The sequence below is a fragment of the Talpa europaea genome, assembly GCF_964194135.1.
Source record: "Talpa europaea genome assembly, chromosome: 14".
NCBI lineage: Eukaryota > Metazoa > Chordata > Mammalia > Eulipotyphla > Talpidae > Talpa > Talpa europaea.
Window position 1 is genome coordinate 2,728,672 of NC_140082.1, and position 18,510 is coordinate 2,747,181.

Consider the following 18,510-nt stretch of genomic DNA (forward strand, 5'->3'; position numbering starts at 1 on the left):
GATAAGGTCTTTTCTCAGTAGGTTTTTGAATCATTTATGATCCCTGGGGTGAATAAGTTTTGGGCATTAAAGGAGAATCTGAATGTTTTACCACTTGACAGGTTAAAATTTACCAATGAATGTTCGTTTGGGGCCGAGATGAAATGATTTACTGCGCTCAAAGTTGCCCAGGTTGGCCGACCCATTGTCTCCAATCCAGGGACCCACGTAGTCTGGGGACCTTTCAGGCTGATATTCCAGCCACCCCCAGAGTCCCCCTGGACCTGTGCACAGGGGCTTGCATGTGCTTGCTGGTGCCTTGTGTGCATGAACCTGTGTGTACATGTGTGTGCACAAGCATGGGCTCTGTGCATGGCATGAATTGCTTTGTGCATGTGTGCACGGACCTGTGTGTGCACACGCTTGTGTATGATTGTGTATGTGTGTACATGTTTTTGTGTCCACATGTGCATGCACAGCAAGAAGGTTCATTTCTCTGTATCCACAGCCTATAGTTGCTCAGGCCATACCCAAGCAGCTCATTTTGGATTCACTTGGCAAACTTTGGAGAGTAATGCAGACAGAGTAGGGTCCCTGGAATTTTGACACGTGGGAAGAGCCTTCACCTTTGAGTGAAGACTAATGAAAAAAACGCATTACTCTGAAGAGCAGGCCTGCGGGCAGCTTGACATTTTCGCACAAGGTTATGTTCTCCACAGACAGTCAGAGGGCTAGGTAGGGCGAAGAGAAAAAGAAGAAAGAAATGTTTGGCTCCTACCATTTTTTGGAATAATGTTCCAAATCCACTCTACATTCTTGTAGAGAAATCTGCAATTCTGACAAATCTTCAACCTTTTGAAGGTGGCTCGGTCTCAGTAAACAGCCTGAAGTAATTGGGTGCTTGGTACAGAGTGCGTGCAGCGATTTATCTTGTTAATGATGTCATTATTAAAGCAGGGCTAGCTCAATAAGATTGATTTTCATGTGTAATTTTCAGGGTGCCTTGAAAAGGAATTTGTAAAGATAATATTAATAGCAGCGCCTCTGCTAGAAGAAGCATAAACCCATTCAAGGTCATTACTCTGCAGGAAAACACTTGTTTGAATGAAAAGATTTCACACATTTGTTCAAGAAGTTTGGATTTATTCTTTCGTGGATTATTTCCAAGAAACATGGAAGAATTTGCTCTTTGTTTTACTCTGATTGTAAAAGCAATACAGGGGCCTTCCTGGTGGCGCAAGGGGCTATGAAGCTATGAAGCAATCTGCAGCCTCTGCAGCACGAGTTCGATCCCTAGCCAGGGAGCTACCCACATGGCACAGCAGACCTCTCCCAGCTCCCCGCTGCTCCCCTCAGCAGCGTATTTCAGTCAGTCTGCCTGTTGTTCCCCACTCTGTCTCTGGTGAATCCTCTCACCCCCCGCATCTCTGGCCTGTACCCCAGTTCTTGTGTGCATAAATAAATAAATCTTTTTTAAAAAGCAATGCATGGAAAGATTCTCTGAAAAAATATCGAAGGGCAAAAAGAAGAAAGTAAGTTACCCAAATAACAAGTGATTTTTCCAGAGATACTCAGAGTTAAACGTTGATGTGAACATCTTTGTGGACATCTGTGATCACGGCGTAGGACATAGTTCTAGAAATGGTGTCAGAGAGACAAAGAGTAGGAAGATTTCCAAGTTGGCGATTTTACTGGACGCTCGAGAAAGTCTCCACGCGTGCTGCCACAGCGGCCAGCGCGGCCCGTGTCCCTGCAACTTTCCCAGGACTGAGTGTCCAAACTCCAAAGTTGATTGAGCCGATAAGCAGCCCGTGTCTCACTCTCAGGCGCACTTTACGACGGGTGGGGTCAGGCCGGTGCTCACATGTGAACAGGGAATTTGTCTTTTTATTTCTAAAAAAATTGCAGGGCGAAGTCTCTTCTTCCCGGTCTTCACAGAATCGTGGCACCTGCTTGCCTCCTGTAAGTCTGAGTTACTGAGCTGAATTGGCCCCGGCCCCCGGCAAACACAGCTGCGCTCAGGTGACCGGCGCACACTTGACACGCGTGTTCACACCACTTCTGTGCTTCTCCCTTCTTGCCCTCCAAACAGCGAGCGGAAGGGGGAGGTGCCTCCTTCCAGAATAGGAAATGGGTGACGTAGCTGCCCAGGGATAAGGCAGGCGGGAGGTGGACCCCAGGGGGCCTACACACCCACACCCCAAACACTCAAGGCCCACCTTTTCTCCGTTCCACCCCGAGCCCCAGCCACCTTCCGCCCCACCCGTGAGTGATCGCCCATCTGCTCTCCCTCCCTCGCAAGGCTCTGCACTGGCCGGGTGGCCAGACCCCACCAGACCCTGGGAAGCCATGGGTTCTCCACCAGCGATCAGTACTGTGGAAGCCCCCCCTCCACCCCCCAGCTCCGGATGCTGGGCCCCGCAGCTCAGCTAAACGTCCAAGCAAGTGAGAACTCCGTGCACACGCGGAAAAGGGACGGATGGCGCGGCTGTTCCGTAAAATCGGCACGTTTGAAAGATTTCACTGAGTGAACTTCTTACATCATGAGATTGGTTCTTTTCTAATTGCTCAGTTTCCACGGAAGTCAATTTCCAGCCACCCTTGGCTTATCTCGGTTCCCGTGGCCGGTTCAGTGGTTCAGTGGTTCTCTTGACTCGGCTGTGAGCGGGGACGCTCTGCTGCGAACAGAGGGAGGAGAAGGGCTAGCTGGAGGCCTCGACGGGCATTTCCCTGCCACTTCGCACAATGCTGGTGGCTGGGAGGCCACGCTCTCTGTGTCGCGGTCTGTCCATCAGGGGGATGACATAAAATTCCCCCACGGCACCTCCAGCACCCCAAACTGCTTGAAGAGCCACAGCTTCGGGGTGAAGACTTTAATTCATCCTGGATGAAAGGTTCTGGAAAAAATGCAATTAGCACCATATAAATAATAACTGGGACATTTGGCAATGGGAGGAGAACCGTCTCATCCAACTTTCTGCAGGGATGGGAACGTTCTGTCCTTGCACTGTCCGAGCTGGTAGCCAACTCATCATCTGGCTACTGAACCCTCGAGGGGCCACTGCAACCCAGGAACTGAATTTTAAATTTTGTTTAATTTACATTTTAAGAGTTGCTTGTAGCTTGTGTATCAGCACAGCCAGAGGCAAAGACCGACTCCCCAGGCAACAAAAAGAACTTCAGACAAGCAACTTGAGAACTCCCTTCCCTGCTGCAGAAGCTGCTTCCCCTTTCAAGCCATTTAACTATGAAAATGTCCCTTGAAGTTCCCTTGCAACAGCTTTGGAAGATCAAAACCAGCCTGTACGCAGAGCTAGTGGGACAAGGAGCGCTCATTTGGACTCATAAACGGGTCCCCCGAGTTGGGCTCAATAAACAAAACGCCACAAAAACAAAGCCGGAGATGTTTCTAGACGCGCCTGCCAGCTTCAAACAGACACATAAAATGGCCAAGTGGCATCCCAGCGGAATGCTGACGCCGCGCAATTCCCGTTTTCCATGAATCTTCCTGATTTTCAGGACCTAGAGTGCTTTCCTTTGCCTTTGAAACAGGCCCGGAGGTCCGGAGGAAGAGCTAAGGCACGTTCTCTTGAGCTGGGCCTGTTCTGCTGGTTGGGAATAAGGGAGAGGGAAGAAGGAATTTAAAGCCCGAGTGAACAGGCTCGGATCCCAAATCTCAGGGGAGTTACGTCTGTCTAAAGCGTCTCTGTGTGGGGTGGGGGACGGGCGGACGCAGACCGTGGGTGGGGAGATGGCGCGAGGGGCACGGAGCCGTCCAGAAGTTAGAGGCCTGGGCAAGGCCCAGGAAGGCCAGGCTTCTGCTCAGGTCAGCTGTCCTGGCCCCAGCCCAGGAAGAGAGTGAACTGGGTAGTGGCTTCCTGGGGGCCTGAGCATCTGCCCTGCCCCCTTCTGGGGTAGCCCCCTCCGGGCTGGATAAAGAGACTGAATGGGCTTCTCCCCTCCCCCCCCAGCCAATGCTAAATACACGCCATCAGGTTTATAGCATTAAGATTGATCAGAGAGGGTTTACCCTGGTAACCTGCAAAATTTACACTCTGAGATATTCATATTAAAGAAATTCCAGGTGAAGCCGCCTAAAATAACACGAGCATTAATCCCTCTTCCATGTAATAGAAACCTGCGGCTGGGATGGCTGTGGTGCCCTGTGACGTCAGGGCCCAGGTTCCTCCTGGTCTGTTTCCACACCACTCTGTGCACTGGCTGCTTCCTCAAGATTCAGAAGGGCTGCTTAAGCTCCAGCCATCAAATCCTCATTCCAGCCCCCTTGACCCCTTAAAGCTACTTCCTAAAAATGACACGTAATTGTTCCACTTGCATCTCATTGGCTAGAACTTGATCACTTCGCATTACCTTGCTGCCAGGGAGGCGGAGAGACCTAGACTGTATTTCAGACGCAGAAGGAAGCCCAAGCAACCACTCGGGAAGGCCACCCTGCGTGTTCCTGTTGACAGTCTCGCTGAGGGCCCAGCCAGTGGGCGCCATCCACTCTGGAGTGAACGAGTCTTCAGGCTTTTTCACACTCACACTATCAAGTCCCTGGTAGCCTTCAAGGCTTCCTGGTGGGGCCCGACGTCACGGAGCAGATATATTCTCCCCGAGCCACTAACTGTGGGCAGTCGCTTGTGCAGCAAAAGTAACCAGCTCAGAGGCTCCAGCTTTTGGACATTGTTCTGTAAGTGGCAGAGGGTCTCTGAGGGATTTTGAGTTGGGGAGTAAAATAGAGGCGGGGGTTCACAGTAGCAATTCTCCCAGTGCCAGGGCCCCGAGGGAAGAGGAGCTGCGGAGGGACTCCCAGCATCGACCACCTCAGAATAGCGGTTTACACCGCTCACCCCTCCCTAGAGACCCTGTCCTCTGTGTCCCCGGGACATCCCTGGCAGAAGAGGAGACTCACAGGGCAGGAGTCCCTCATTCTTGGTTGTCATCCCACTGAGCAGCACAGGGTTTCTCAATGTTTATCAAGTGATATTGCCAGCATGTGCCTGGGGTCTCGTCTCTGGCACAAAGGGTGGATTCACTGATTCCATGGAGGGGGCAGGTCTAGAGGTGGGGACACATTGAGGAGCTACAGCCACACGCAGCCAAGACTCAGTTTCCAGGCTCGGGCATGGCGAGAAGTTCTGGAAAACATTTAGGTGGTAAAATAGAACTTGCATACTGACTGAGTGTGCAGGGGTGAGAGGACAGTGAGGGGTTTGGGGTGACCCTGACATTTTCAGCTTGGGTACATGCCCGTGAAGCTGTGAAAGGACCTAGAATTGAGGGGGGTTGGTTGGCGAGTTTGCCAGGGGATAGGTTGAATTAGGACCAGCCAACCAGGTGAGAGGTCTAGTGAGTGAGTGAGTGTGTGTGTGTATGTGTGTGTGTGTGTGTGTGTGTGTGTGATTCTCCACCTTTGAAGAGGAAGTCAGAAGCCAACACAACATCCATCCTTATCTAGGGAAGGACACCCCGGGCCCAGCAGAAGCCCTGTGTACAGGGTGCCCTTTCCTTACAGACATCACCATGATGAGGCTTATTCATACAACAGGAGCAGGAAGAGGTGGATCACAAACTAGAAGGACTAAAACAATTTACAGCAACGAAAGTTACGTGAATGTGATCTCTCTCCAAATATAATATTGCAGTCACTGTTTTTGCACTTCAAGTGACGAAAACTGCAGGAGTGAGACCACAGATAAGGGAGAGGCCACTGGAGCATGGCCAGAGGCGTGGGCCAGGACGTAGCAGGCTTCAGGCAGGCTCGGGGCAGTGCTAGCGCCACTTTCTGGGCAGCCCACACCATGCCGAGGACAGCCAGGAGCTGGGGCGGGACAGACAATCGACCGTATCTGACCCCGGCAGATTGAAAATGTGACCTGAATTCTGCATCCCTCCAGATCCACACCCCCTGGCATGGGCACAGTGTATAGGGCAGAGGGGTATAGGGAAAGGCAGGATACATACAGCTGCTGCAGGTCCTTGGGTAAGACTGGTGTGAAGTGCAGGGGGTGGGGGGCAAACTGGAGTGGGCATCTTGGGGGGGCACTGCTCATTCCCATGGGAAGGTATGCTTGTCCCACATTCCCAGCCAGCCCTCCCTTCCCACAAGCTGCCTCGAGACAGAAAGCAGACACGGGCACTGTTCTGTGCCACAGAGTCGGAGCCCAGGAGGGCTTTGCCAGCCAGTGGGGCTCAGTCTGAGGAGAAGCAAGGCCTCAGTGTGGGTCCCGCCGCGTGGGAAGGGCTGGTCTGGCGGCTCCCTGGGGCTGGCACACGACTGCATCTGAGAAGATGTGAAAAGCAACATTGTGGACAGGCTGGGAAGGAGGGAGCTGGGGCCTCCCACATTCCTGCCTGCAGTCTCCCTCCATCCAAAAGAACCATCGTGCGGAAGGGAGGACCTGGAGCCTTCCAGCCAGCCCTCTGTCTTGAGGCAGGTAACCGGAAATACCATTCATTCAACAAATATTGACCAAGGGCTGGTGTGCACCAGGCCCTAAATTAGGTGTGGCCGGGAATATGCTCCTAGGCTATTAGGAAGCAGGTTGATAGTGCAGAGCATAGAAACTTCTAGAAAATAGCCATGGGGCATCTATTATGTGCCCTGCACTGTTTTGGGGACACAACACTAGACAGAGGGGTTTCTGGCATCCTGGTGTGTACGCTCCAGCAAGGGGGCAGACAGGGAGCCAGTCCATCCAAAAACGGGGGCTCCACTTGACCGTGGTGGTGCCTCTCCAGAGGTGACACACTGAGACAGGAGGATGTGAAGGCAAGAGTGACTTTACCGATCAGGTAACAGGTGGGCTGGGACCAAGAAGACATCTGTTCGTGCACCCTGTCTACTGACCGGGCGTCGGAACATGTAGATGAAACAGACCAAATTTCCGTTTTCACAGAGCTGGTCCCCTGACCGGAAAGGGAGCTAAGCACTTAGCAATTACCAGATAAATGAGTTCTACTAAACCTAGAAGGTGACAAAATGCAACGGAAACAAGGAAATGGGGGGTAAGAGGAAAGGGATGGGTGTGCCCAGGCCAAGGGCTGGGGCGGGGAGCGTGGGGCAGGGCGCTGGTCAGAGTAAGACCCGCTGGGTGAGGCCTGAGCAAAGGCACAAAGGACAGAGGACTGTGGTCACCTGGGCGGAGTGTCCCCAAGCGAGTCAGGCAAGTCACCAAACTGTCCAAGATAAGCTAACGTTGTGTTTTCGGCCACTAAGCTCGCGCACGCCGGCTACGCAGAGAGGATCGGCCTGAGCTCACCACCTGGCCCAGAGCCTCATGCTCGGCCCCCCTGCGGCGGGCGGGACCCCATCAGCACCACAAGAGCAAAGAACCTGCTATTCTCAGTTGGACCAGCCCTGGCTCCTTCCCTTTGAGGCTCCTCCCTTTCCATCTGCTGCAGCGACCCTGCCTGAGCCCACGCCAGCGATAGCATCCGGTCCGATCTGCCTCGCCCCTGGAATCTTTGACTCCAGGACACCCTTCACCCCCCAAATACCAGGCCCTCCCTTTGCCCCTCCTTATTCAGTTCTGCTCTTTGTGGACGTCCCATATGTCCTTTCAAAGGCCCCGAAAGCCCCAGCTTCCCTTCTACTGTTGATCGAACTTTGCAAACACTTCTAGCCTCCCCTCCTCCGGTCTCCACACCTCTTTCTCAGGGGAAGCCTCGCTCGTTTCTCCACTGGCTCACTGCAGTTCCACCCCTCTCTGTCTCCATCCCTTGCTCTTCCGAAGGCACAAATGTGGATCACTGAAGATGCACAAACACGGATGAATCCCTGGAGTCCCTCGTGAGGGGTCCTTCCTCTGACTCCCACCACTCTTTCTGCCCCTCTGCCCAGGGTTGTGGGGTTCCAGGTGACTTTCCTATTTGCATAAGTTGGCCCCTTGGCTAGATTTACTTACCACACCTTTTCTTGGCATGCATGCCTTCCCTCACCTAACTTTACCTCTTCTGGGAACCCTTCTCTGATATTACTGAGCAGCATTAGAATCCCCTCATCAGAGTTGCCAGTGCACCCGAGGCAAAGTACTGAGCATATTGATTTGTCCCTGCTCTTTACATATGACTCTCCCCTCTCATGCAGACTATGAGCATCTTGAGGATAAAGCTATTGCCTCGTCCATCCATAGTCAAATGCAACATTTAGCTTAGGCAAAGTTTTGTCTAAATGAGAGACTAGCAAGCAATGGTCCAGGGGCTAAATTCAACTGCCGCACTGCCCCATGAGCCAAAGATGAATTTATAAATAGACAGCTGCAATCGATTTGATGATTGGAAACACTCATTTTGAACTCCAATTCAGTAAAATTACATTCCTTCCCTCAAAAAAATAATTTCAGGAGGCCTCCCTAGTGGCACAGGGGCTAAAGACACAGCACTGTCAAGCTATCGCCAGCCATTGCAGCACAAGTTTGATCCCTGGCTGGCCAGGGAGCTGACCCCCATGGCACAGCAGACCTCTACAGCCTCACCTGCTGCTCCCCTCAGCAGTGTATTTCAGTAGATCTGCCTACTCTGCTCCCCACTTTGTCTCTGGAGAATCCTCTCGCCCCCAGCCCCCACCCCCACACCTCTGGCTTACACCCCAGTTATTATATGCATAAATAAATAAATCTTTAAAAAAAGGGAATTTCATTCTTCTCATTACTAGACTTGCGTGAAAAACAATGTAGTCAATTCCTTATTATTACATCTTGAATTTTATCATTAAAAATTTGTGGAAATTTGTTCTGTCTCTTAGCAGATGAGGACCTACATAATATCCTCAATTTGGCTCTCAAAGTCTAAAATATTTATTAGCTGGCGCTTTACCGAAGGAGCTTGCTGTCTGTGTTGGGAGACCTGAAGACACTGCTTGGACGTTGCCGAGCTCCGCCGAGCCCCACGGGCCTACAAGTGCCCCTGCTGTCACCAGAGGGACCCCCCCACTGAGCTACCAGCGTGCCCCAGTTATCAGAGCTGTCCTTTGGGGTGCCCTTGGGCCGCTGTACCCTCTAGTGACTACGAAGTCCTCTCCCACTGCCCTCGCTGGTCCATGTTGCTCCTCAGAGCCACCTCCCTGGGACCGTTAGTGGGGTTCGGGGTACTCCTCCCCCAGGGCTGTGGTCATGAGACTTATAAGCCCCGCCAAGCTCTGCTGTCCAGCGCCGGGTACGGTGTGCTCGGCCGTCGTGCGCTCTTTAGGGTGAGGATCTGTTCTTCGCCGTTGGGGTGAGCAAGAGGGGAGCAGCACACTGACAGGAGAGGGGGAGGCGGGAAGGGAGGTGCCTGCGTCCGAGGCTGTGTGCCCACCTTGTGCCTCCCGCCCCCCAGGGCCCCACACCCAGCCTGCAGCCCCCTCCCGGCCCCCAGCACCAGCGCCCCTGCGCGCCCCTCCTGCCGGGAAGAACAACCACCACATCCTGCCCACTCGCTCTTAAAATCTGCTTGCAAGCTGGACTCAGCCCCTCCCCGCCCAGACCCCGCGATCCAAGAAAAAGAAGTGACTTTTTGAGCGTTCTGAGGTCGCGGCAGTGCCGGCGGGGCTGTGTCAACACGGCGTCCGGGCCCGTCCGGCGCTTATGAAAAGGCCTGTATGCAACGGCGGCCGGGACGCTTCCCAGGCCGAGCTGCCAGCCCCTTCGCGTCAGCGCCCGGAGGGTGGACACGACACCTGAGAAAACAGAGCGGGCGCCGTGCCCGCCGCGTGTTGATAAAGCGAGCGGAGGGGAAGCTGGCGCGCTCGGCCCGGGACGAACATTGGCCCCTTTGTGTCCCTCGCGGCGCGGCGGCCAGCTCAGGGGCAACAAACAGCAGCCTCTCGCCGCCGCGGCTCAGCCCGGGAAACCCAGCGGCCCAGCTTTCCCCCGGAGCCACCGCTGAGGGGGCCGAGGTCGGGAGGGCACGGCCGGGTCCCCGCGAGGGGCGCCCCTCGGAGCCCAGGGGCCGCGTCCGCGTGGACAAAGGCGACCCCCGTGAGCAGACACACGCGGGACACGGAGCACACCCTGGCGGGGCGTGGACAGGGCGCGGGAGGGACGGAGAGCGGGACCCTCCACCTCTCTCCCCCCACGTCTCCGAAGGAGGAGCCGGGCTCTGCTCCCACGTGGACGAGGCCGCGCGTGGGGTGGGCCAGGGGGCCGGGGAGGTCTGGCGAGGCAGGCCGGGAGGGACGTTGGCCTGGAGGGACGTTGGCCGGGAGGGACGTTGGGCCTTCCATGGCCTGTGAGTCGTGAGGGCCACGGAGGGAGCCGCGGCTGGACGCTGCCCGGAGAGGAGCCAGGGACCAGGCAGGACTCGGCTCAGTGGTGGTGGATTCGCCCCTTCCCGGGATGCAATGTGGCTTTGTCCCGCCTGCCTCCCGGAGGGGGAGTCCGTTTCTCTGTGTCTTTAAATCTGGGCTGGGCGAGTGACTGACTGACTAGCAGGAGCTACTGGCGGTGACGCTGTAGTGAGGTCTAAGCTTCAGGGGTCCCCGGTGCTTCCTGCCCTCTGCGCTCACGCCCCAAGATCGCCACGCGAAGTTGCTGGTCTCAGGATGGGAGGCCTCGGGGTCACCGCCAGCTACTGTCCCCCCGTGAACGAGGCTGTCGTGGACCTTCAGCCCTCAGCATGCCCAGCTGAATGCAAACACCTGAGCAAACCCCGCAGGGGTGTCTTCTGGGCCAACCCACAAAAGCAAGAGAAATTCATTGTTTCAAACCATGAAGCTTTGGAACTCGGGGGTCACACACGCACAGACAACGGATACAGACCATCAGAGAGCAGCACCCCTCAGCCCAGCCCTGCCCAACAGAAGGATGAAGCAAGCCACACTATCATTCTAAATTTTCCCGTAGCCACGTTAACAAAGTACAAAGAAACACGTGAAATTCACCTTAATATTTCTACTTAGCCCAGTGTATCCAAAATACAGTTCACTCAAAACAGAACCAACATAGACAACATTGGGTCTCTTACATTCTCTCTCACACGAAGCCTGGGAGACCGAGGCGTCCCTGACTGCCCGCGTCGGGGCCAGCCGCACGAGCTCCAAGGCCCCGGGGGTCGCCGCGCCGGCGGCCGCCATGTAGGAGATGCAGCGTCCTGCCTGGAAGTATGGAGACGAGCGGCGGGATGGAGGCTGGGGAGCTCTGAGAGACTCAGGCAGGAGCTGACAGGCCAGGATTGGCATCCAGAGAAAGGGAGAGGACGACAGGTTCCCACGTCATCCTGGAGACAGAGCCAATGGCTGTTGTGGGTTGAACGGGGGTCCCTGAAAATATACATCCCGTGTCCCCAGAAGCTGTTAATGTGACCTTCTTTGGGAACAAGGTCTTTGCAGATGGGCTGAGTTAAGGATCTGGGGCTGTGGTGGCACCTGGATGCCAGGGCGGGCTCTGAGCCCAATGACAGGTGTCTTGAGAAAAGAGGACATGGAGGGACACGGAGACAGAGGGGAGCGCCACGGAAGGGCAGAGGTGCAGCCATCGGCCAAGGACACCTAGAGCAGCAGCCGAAAGAGGCAAGTGCCTGGTGCCTGCGGGGCGGGGGAGGGGAGCACAGCCCCTCGATTTTGGACTTCTGGACTCCAGAACTGCAAGGAGATACGTGGGCTTGGGATGAGCACCCGCCTGTGACCACAGCAGCCACAGGGGACGCCTACACCAGCCTCCGACACATGGTCGGCAGACTCCCCGGTTTCAGGGTGGACAAATGATGGACATGGGGCAGCAGAGTCACTGGAGGGAGGCATGAAGTTGTCTAACTGTGGACATAAAAACAGTGATCATTTAGGATCTCCCTGGTGGTGCAAGAGGTTAAGCACCGCACTATGAAACAATCCACAGCCTCTGCAGCACAAGTTCGATCCCTAGCCAGCCAGGGAGCAACCCACATGGCGAGGCAGACCTCACCTATCTCCCTGTTGCTCCCCTCAGCAGTGTACTTCAGTCAGTCTGCCTGTTGTGTTCCCCACACTGTCTCTGGTGGATCCTCTCACCCCCCAGCATCTCTGGCCTGTACCCCAGCTCTTGTATGCATAAATAAATAAATCTTTAAAAAAACAAACAAACAGTGATCGCTGACCAAACATACATCATGTCAAACATCCTTAAATGCTTTATTTTTCTCAGTCATCCTCTCAACTCCCCCATGAGGCAGACTTTCCACTGTACAGGTGGGGAAACTGAGGCTCAGAATGGGTACCCCCACAAGATCGCATGCCTGGATCTGCAGCCCAACCTTCTGAGCGTCCTAACAATTGCCCCTGGGGGGTGGGCCAGTCCCAGGTGGAGACGACAGGGCACGGGCAGTGAGGGCCGTGGAGAGGGAGGAGGGCCTGGAGCGGCGGGCAGAGCCCAGCTCTCTGTTGGGTGACCTGCAGGAAATCACGGTTTTATCAACAGTCACATTAAGATCTTCCAGGTGGATTAGCTGTTCATCTGTTCGCCTCCTCGTGCACCTGCTCAGGAGGCAAGGCTGAGTGACCAGAGGTGCCCCAGGGTGCAGGGGCTTTCTGGCTGCCGGCAGTCATCAAGCCAGTCGCCCCAAATTGCAAGCAAGGCTGCACTTTCCATTTCCAAATGCAGCCGGCTTGTCTCCCTCCAGGAAATCCTGTTTGTGCTATTTCGGGAAAATCGATGGCTTTTTTCCTAAGCCTTCCAGAAGCCCGACAGATGGTCCCAGATTTGCACACTGCGTTTCCAGGGTGGCGACCAAGGAGCTCTCTCGATGATTCTCTCTACCGCGTCAGGCATTTCAACCCAATGTGTGGCTTCCACAAATATTTATTGAACGCCTGGTGGATGCATGGCCCTGTGTGGGGTGCCGGAAGTCGAGTCAACGTTTACATGCTGCACGCCTGGCATGCTGGGCACGCAGGGACCCGCGAGATCAGGGTCGGCCCAGTGCCATTCTGCGGGGGCCGGGCCCCCCGGACAGCACACGTGTGGGCAGTTCACGCCCTCGCATTTTCATGCAAGCTGGGGCAGGTTGGGAGAGAAAAGCAGGGAAGCCTCAAAATGGAGAAAAAGTCACAAAAGAACAGGAGACGTCGCCCGGGGCGCGCAGCCCGTGGAGAGGAAGTGCGCCTTGCTCCCGCCTGCTCCTTGACCGGCTCCTCCATCCCCGGGGCCCCAGCCACGTGCAGGTGCCGACGGCTTCGCAGAAAAGCCGCTGCCCTTGCAAGGAAATGTAACAGCACAAAGAAGTGGGGTGCACATCTGTGCCTTCTTACAAATACCCCTGCTTCCTCCATGTGTGGGTGCTACCTCCCTGTGAATATGTATGGCTCCCTATAAAATCAAAACCCCAAGCTGGGAGCCTGGCTTGGGTCCCCAGGTCTGCCTCACTCTGGCCTGCACAACACAAGTTCCTGCTGCTGAAGCTCAGCCTGGAGTGTTTCCTCCGGCACCCACAAAACACAAGGGCTCCCAGGGTCCTGCCCAGGGACATGGAGGCTCTGCTTTCAGAAAACCCCAAAGGGTTTATTTTTCAGTGCAAGATGTTAGATTTTTATTTCAACTGCTTTTTTCTTTAGCACGTGAATCAATTCTACGAACATTTTCAAGTCTAGAGATAAGCAGACACACCCCAGAGGCGGCAGGGCTGACTTGGCGCCCTGGCGGGGGCCCCCAAAGAGAAAGGGGCTCCTCTCACCTGCCGCGGGCCCTTCTCGGCCCTAACTCGATACTGACTCCCCGTCTCATCCAACGTCCCGCCGTGTTCAGATCTCCCCAGCCTCCCCCAGGCCACCATCCCACGTCCCACAGGATTCCGACGTCGGGTCCACGCAGCAGCTGCGTGACAAGGGAGAGAGAACAGGGAGAATCAATCCGCTTTCCCTTTTGCCTCCAGTTTCCGGGGAACCCACATGTCTCATAGACCTGAGCCCAGCCCAAAGGCCGCAAAACCAGCCCCTGGACATCTGCTGCACGTCAGGGAGGCACAGGCCACGCTAAGCTGCACGTCTCTCCCCTGCCCGGGAGGGATGCAGGCCAGACTCTTGGGCGATTGCTTCTCTGCTGTGGCTGAACTTACCGGACCCGCCACACCCTCCTCCTCCACCGTGTCCGCCCGGCGGCTGCCTCACAAGCCCAGATCTGCAGGGCAGTGCCCCCGACCCCCACACGTACCTGTGCACACGCACAGGGGCACAGGCACACACGTATGCACACGCATGCACTCACACAAGCACACACACTAACAGTGCACTCACACGTGCACACACGCAAGGCACAGCCACACATGCGCTCACCGTGCACACACATGGGCACACACATATGCACACACATGTATTGTTTCTTCCATCCAACAATTAATGGGAACTGAGGCTCTTGGAATGAGCCGCCCCGTCTTCCCCTCCCCCACAGCTCAACCCAGTTTTTAATAAGCCCCAGGCCCCCTCCCACCACCAGGAAGGCCACTGCTGGCCAACCTCTGCTTGTCAACAGGCCGCACGGAGGAGCAGCCAAGCCTGAGAAACAGGAACTCACTGGTTTCATTGCCCCATGGGGGCCCCTTGGCTGCTGCCCCTCCCCTGCCTGCCTCTGCCAACCCGCTGAGCACAGAGAGAGGAGGTCTGTAGGTGCAACAGAGGAGGCTTGGAGGACCCAGAGGGTGTGGCAAGGGGGAGGGAGGAGGACCAGGGCCTGGGCCAGGGGGAGGCAACAAGAGAAGGAAACCTCAGTCTGTGCTTTTAACAGAATCTGATTCAAAACAGCCAGGTCCCATTTCAGGTTGGGCCTTCTAATAAACTGGCCTGCAGCAAATGCTGCAAAGAATAACGCAGGCTGGTGGCGTAACAGCAGAGGCCGCATCCTCCCTGTGGCCCCTGGGAGGCGGGCGCGGGCCGCAGGGAGGTGGTTTCATCTTTTCCCTCTTACGGAGTGAGTAACACGAAGCAGCACGTGGGAAGGGGTGCAGAACCAGCCGGGGAATGTTCCAGTCCGTTCCAAAAACCAAGCACGCTCACCCTCAATCCGGACAGTTGGCCCACAGGACGCCCCCTGCACAATCAGTGCGCACCCCTAACATGTGCTGGGCCCCACTCTGGGTTCTGTGCTCGGGACTCCAGAGGCAGGCAGAGGCCGGGGATCCGGCTCCCACGTGAGGGGAGCACAGAGAAATGCAGTGGGCTCTGTGCTGTCACCCCGGCAGGGATTGGCAGACACTGCCGCCTGCTCCTGGGACTAGGGGCTGAGGTGCTGGCAGCCTCCGGTCACGATTTTCCCCAACCGTCAATACAGAGCCTTACTTTGTGTTGGTTTTGTTTAAAGATGCCTTATTTCATCCCTACGACTGAGTCCCTGGCGTTGAACTCGCGGCCTCCGTCCCACCTGAACGAAACTAACTCTCTGAGTTGGTTTCTCCAGGACGCGCCACGCTCCACATGCACAGGCTGCGCCTGGAGCCGCTGCAGACAGCAGCCAAAGGGCCAGAAATGCAACAAATGTGACATTAAACCGACTGCACACGGGACACTTGTTCGCAGTGTGATGGCCAGAGGACGCGGCCTCGCCAACCGTACCTGGAGCTGCGCGCCCCCGTCTGCAGACGGCCAGAGCGGCCACGGGTACTGGTTTGGGGATCACAGGTAAACTGTGGGGGGCAGGTGAGTTCGCAAACACAGTGACTCACAAGGACTGGTGATGGCGTGAAGAACAAAGTCTGACAGCTCTGGAGGCAGGAAGGCCCGGGTTGGGTCGAGTGTGAGTGGGTGTGGCCTCTCCTGGGGCTCCTGGGCCTTCCGCCCTGCTGTGAGCAGGGCCCTCTGGGGTCTCCCTCTGTTTTATAAGGAAGGCTTGGTTAGGTTCTGACCTCATGACCTCACTGAACCTCAGTGACCCCACCCCCGAATACCATCCCAGGGGCCAGGCTTCCCCGGATGAGTCTGGGCGAACTTTCCAGTGCTGCCATCCAGCCTGCAGCCGTCTGCCGCGAGACACGGCGGCCCCGGGGCTGACTTCGGCCAGCTCCAGCTCGATGTGTGATGGAGCTGAGTTCCGGGGCCTGGGCAGGCTCCGTGCTGGGGCCCTGCTCCCCGTGACCCAGACCAGGCAGGGCCGTGACCACGACAGTGGCACGCCACTCTCGGAAAGGGGAGCAGCGGAAAGAGGGAAGGGGTGAGGGTCCCAAAGTGGAGCCAATCGTGTGAGCCCCTAGGCTGGCGATAACCCGCCGCGACCCGCTGCCCTCCTCCGCCTCCCGCCTGGTGCTTGGGCAGCATCGCCCGGCGGTGCCAGCCGGTGGTTCTGCATCATCCCCAGGTCGTCTTCCCTGTCCCGCAAGGACAACACACGCTACCGCCCCGCCACCCGGCCATCCCCTCCCGGAAGATCCCCGAGGTCTGAGGCGTTTCCCACTTGGCGTGGCCTCTGCCCTCCAGCCCCGGCCTGCGGGGTGGCGGCTGGCAGGAGGGCCCGTCTGTTCCTGGCTTCTGCTCAGAGGGCTGAGGAAACCCGCAAATTGCTCCCCGATTTCTTAATCAAATGGTTTTTCCAGCCACGCCCTAGGGGGTCTCTCCAGAACACGCTTCCTCGTTGGTCACAGCACGGAGAGGCTAAGAAGCCTCCCAACCCTCATGTGCCCTCAAGTGCCGGCTCCTCATGCCTTCACACATCACCATCTGCGGGAGGAAGGCCCAGCCGGCCTCCGCGCCGCCGGAACGTCTCAGCTGGACATCCAGGCTCACCACCCGCGACCTCTGCCCCCCACGAGCGAGAACGCGACCCAGTGAGGTTTTCTGCTATTCAGACTTTTCCTCGGGTGCCAGCCACACCATCCCCGTTTCCAGCAGGGTCCCCAGAATCACCGGGGACATCCGGCGGTGGCTTCGACACAACCCAGGGTTTCTGCAGGCACCTCACCCCTCAGCCTCTGTGCTGCCCCTGTGCCCCGTCCCGCACAGAATCCACACGGGTCTCTCCGGTTGCCCCGAGACGGCATCACAGACCCGGGCCCTCAACCGCACATTCATGTCCTCACAGTCTGGAGGTTGGATGCCCAGGATCAGGACTGGGGGGTCCTCCTGCCACCCCATCCCGCTCACAGACCCGCCTACCAGCCCCACGCGCACCCCCAGCACACTCGCCGCTGGGCCCTCCAGCTGGGGCATCAGGGCCCGCCGGTCAACCTCACTGCGCCCTGGTGGTCTTGAAGTTCCCGCCTCCCAGCACAGTCACCTTGGGGGGCAGGGGTCCGGCAGGTCAGTCGGGGGCGGCACACAGTTCAGTCCATAACAACTAGTATGAATGTGGTGTGTGTGTGGTGTGTGTGCTGTGTGCTGTGCTGTGTGTGTAGTGGGTGGTGCGTGTATGGTGTGTTGAGGGGTGTGGTGTGTATGTTTGGTATGTGGTGTGGTGTGTGTGTGGTGTGGTGTGTGTGTAGACGTGATGTGTGTGTGTGGTATGTGGTGTGGTGTGTGTGGTGTGGTGTGTGCTGTGTGTGGTATGCAATGTGTGAATATGGTATGTGTATGTGTGGGATGTGGTGTGGTGTGGGGGGTGTGGTATGTGGTGTAGTGTATGTGGTGTGCGTATGGTGTGGGGAGGTGTGGTGTGTGTGTGGTATGGTGTGTGTGTGGTATGTGGTATATGGGGGGGAGCATTGTGTGTGTGTGTCTGTGTGTTCCTTTGTCCTCCTTGCATCACAAGTCCTGCAGGGGTCCCTGACTAGCTGGGCCTCCATGACCAGGCCCAAGACATTGTTGAGCAGAGGCAACGAGACCATGTGGTTAAATCAATCAAGACTCACCTGGTGGAGCCAAGGAGGGGCCGGTGTCTGGCCCCAAGAAGGGCACAGGACCTCAAGAAAGATGATGTGATAAAGGTTCTGTTAGCATGGAAGAGGTGGGGGGCAAGGTTCTTGATCAGCCGCGGCCACCAGATCCCTCCACATTGCTGGGCACCATGGATTTGGCTTTCCCGTCCCCTGTCCATTTTCCGCGGCCTATCGGCCGCCGACCATCCTTCCAGGTATTCTTAGCTCCTCACACCCTTTCTAGACACACCGGTCACTCACTGTTTCGGCCTCCTCCGCCGGCTCCCCTGCCATCCAGGGCCTCTCTCATCCCCCTCCGCCATTTTAAGATCACGTGTCTTTGGCTTTTATTGTGAACCCAAGACAGACTCTCTCTCCAGTTTACTTCCGTTACCCCACAGTAAATCTTTAACAGAGTGTGTTGCTCCTCTCCAGGGCAAAGTTCTCCATCTTTCTGATGGCAGGATAGTCCCATAAAATGTTGGGGTTGATTTTCTGGTGATTTCCTTGGATGAATGTCTGCTCAGGCCTGGAGTTTGGTGGGCGCTGGTTTGCGGCACCATCCCAGTCCACCTGGTTGCGATTAGAACCCCTATTTCAGATCTTTAAGCCCGAGCTTGGCTGTTAAGACCCAACCTGGAGCCAAGTTCCTGCGTCTGGCAGCTATTTTCCTGGAGGGGCCCGCTGGCTGGGGCGCCATCCTCCACTCCTGCGCGGTTGCCTGGGGATCCGCAGGGAAATGTATTCATAGATAATTTGAAACAGTCTGAAGGCCCTCCAGTGCCAGATAAAGAGCGCACACAT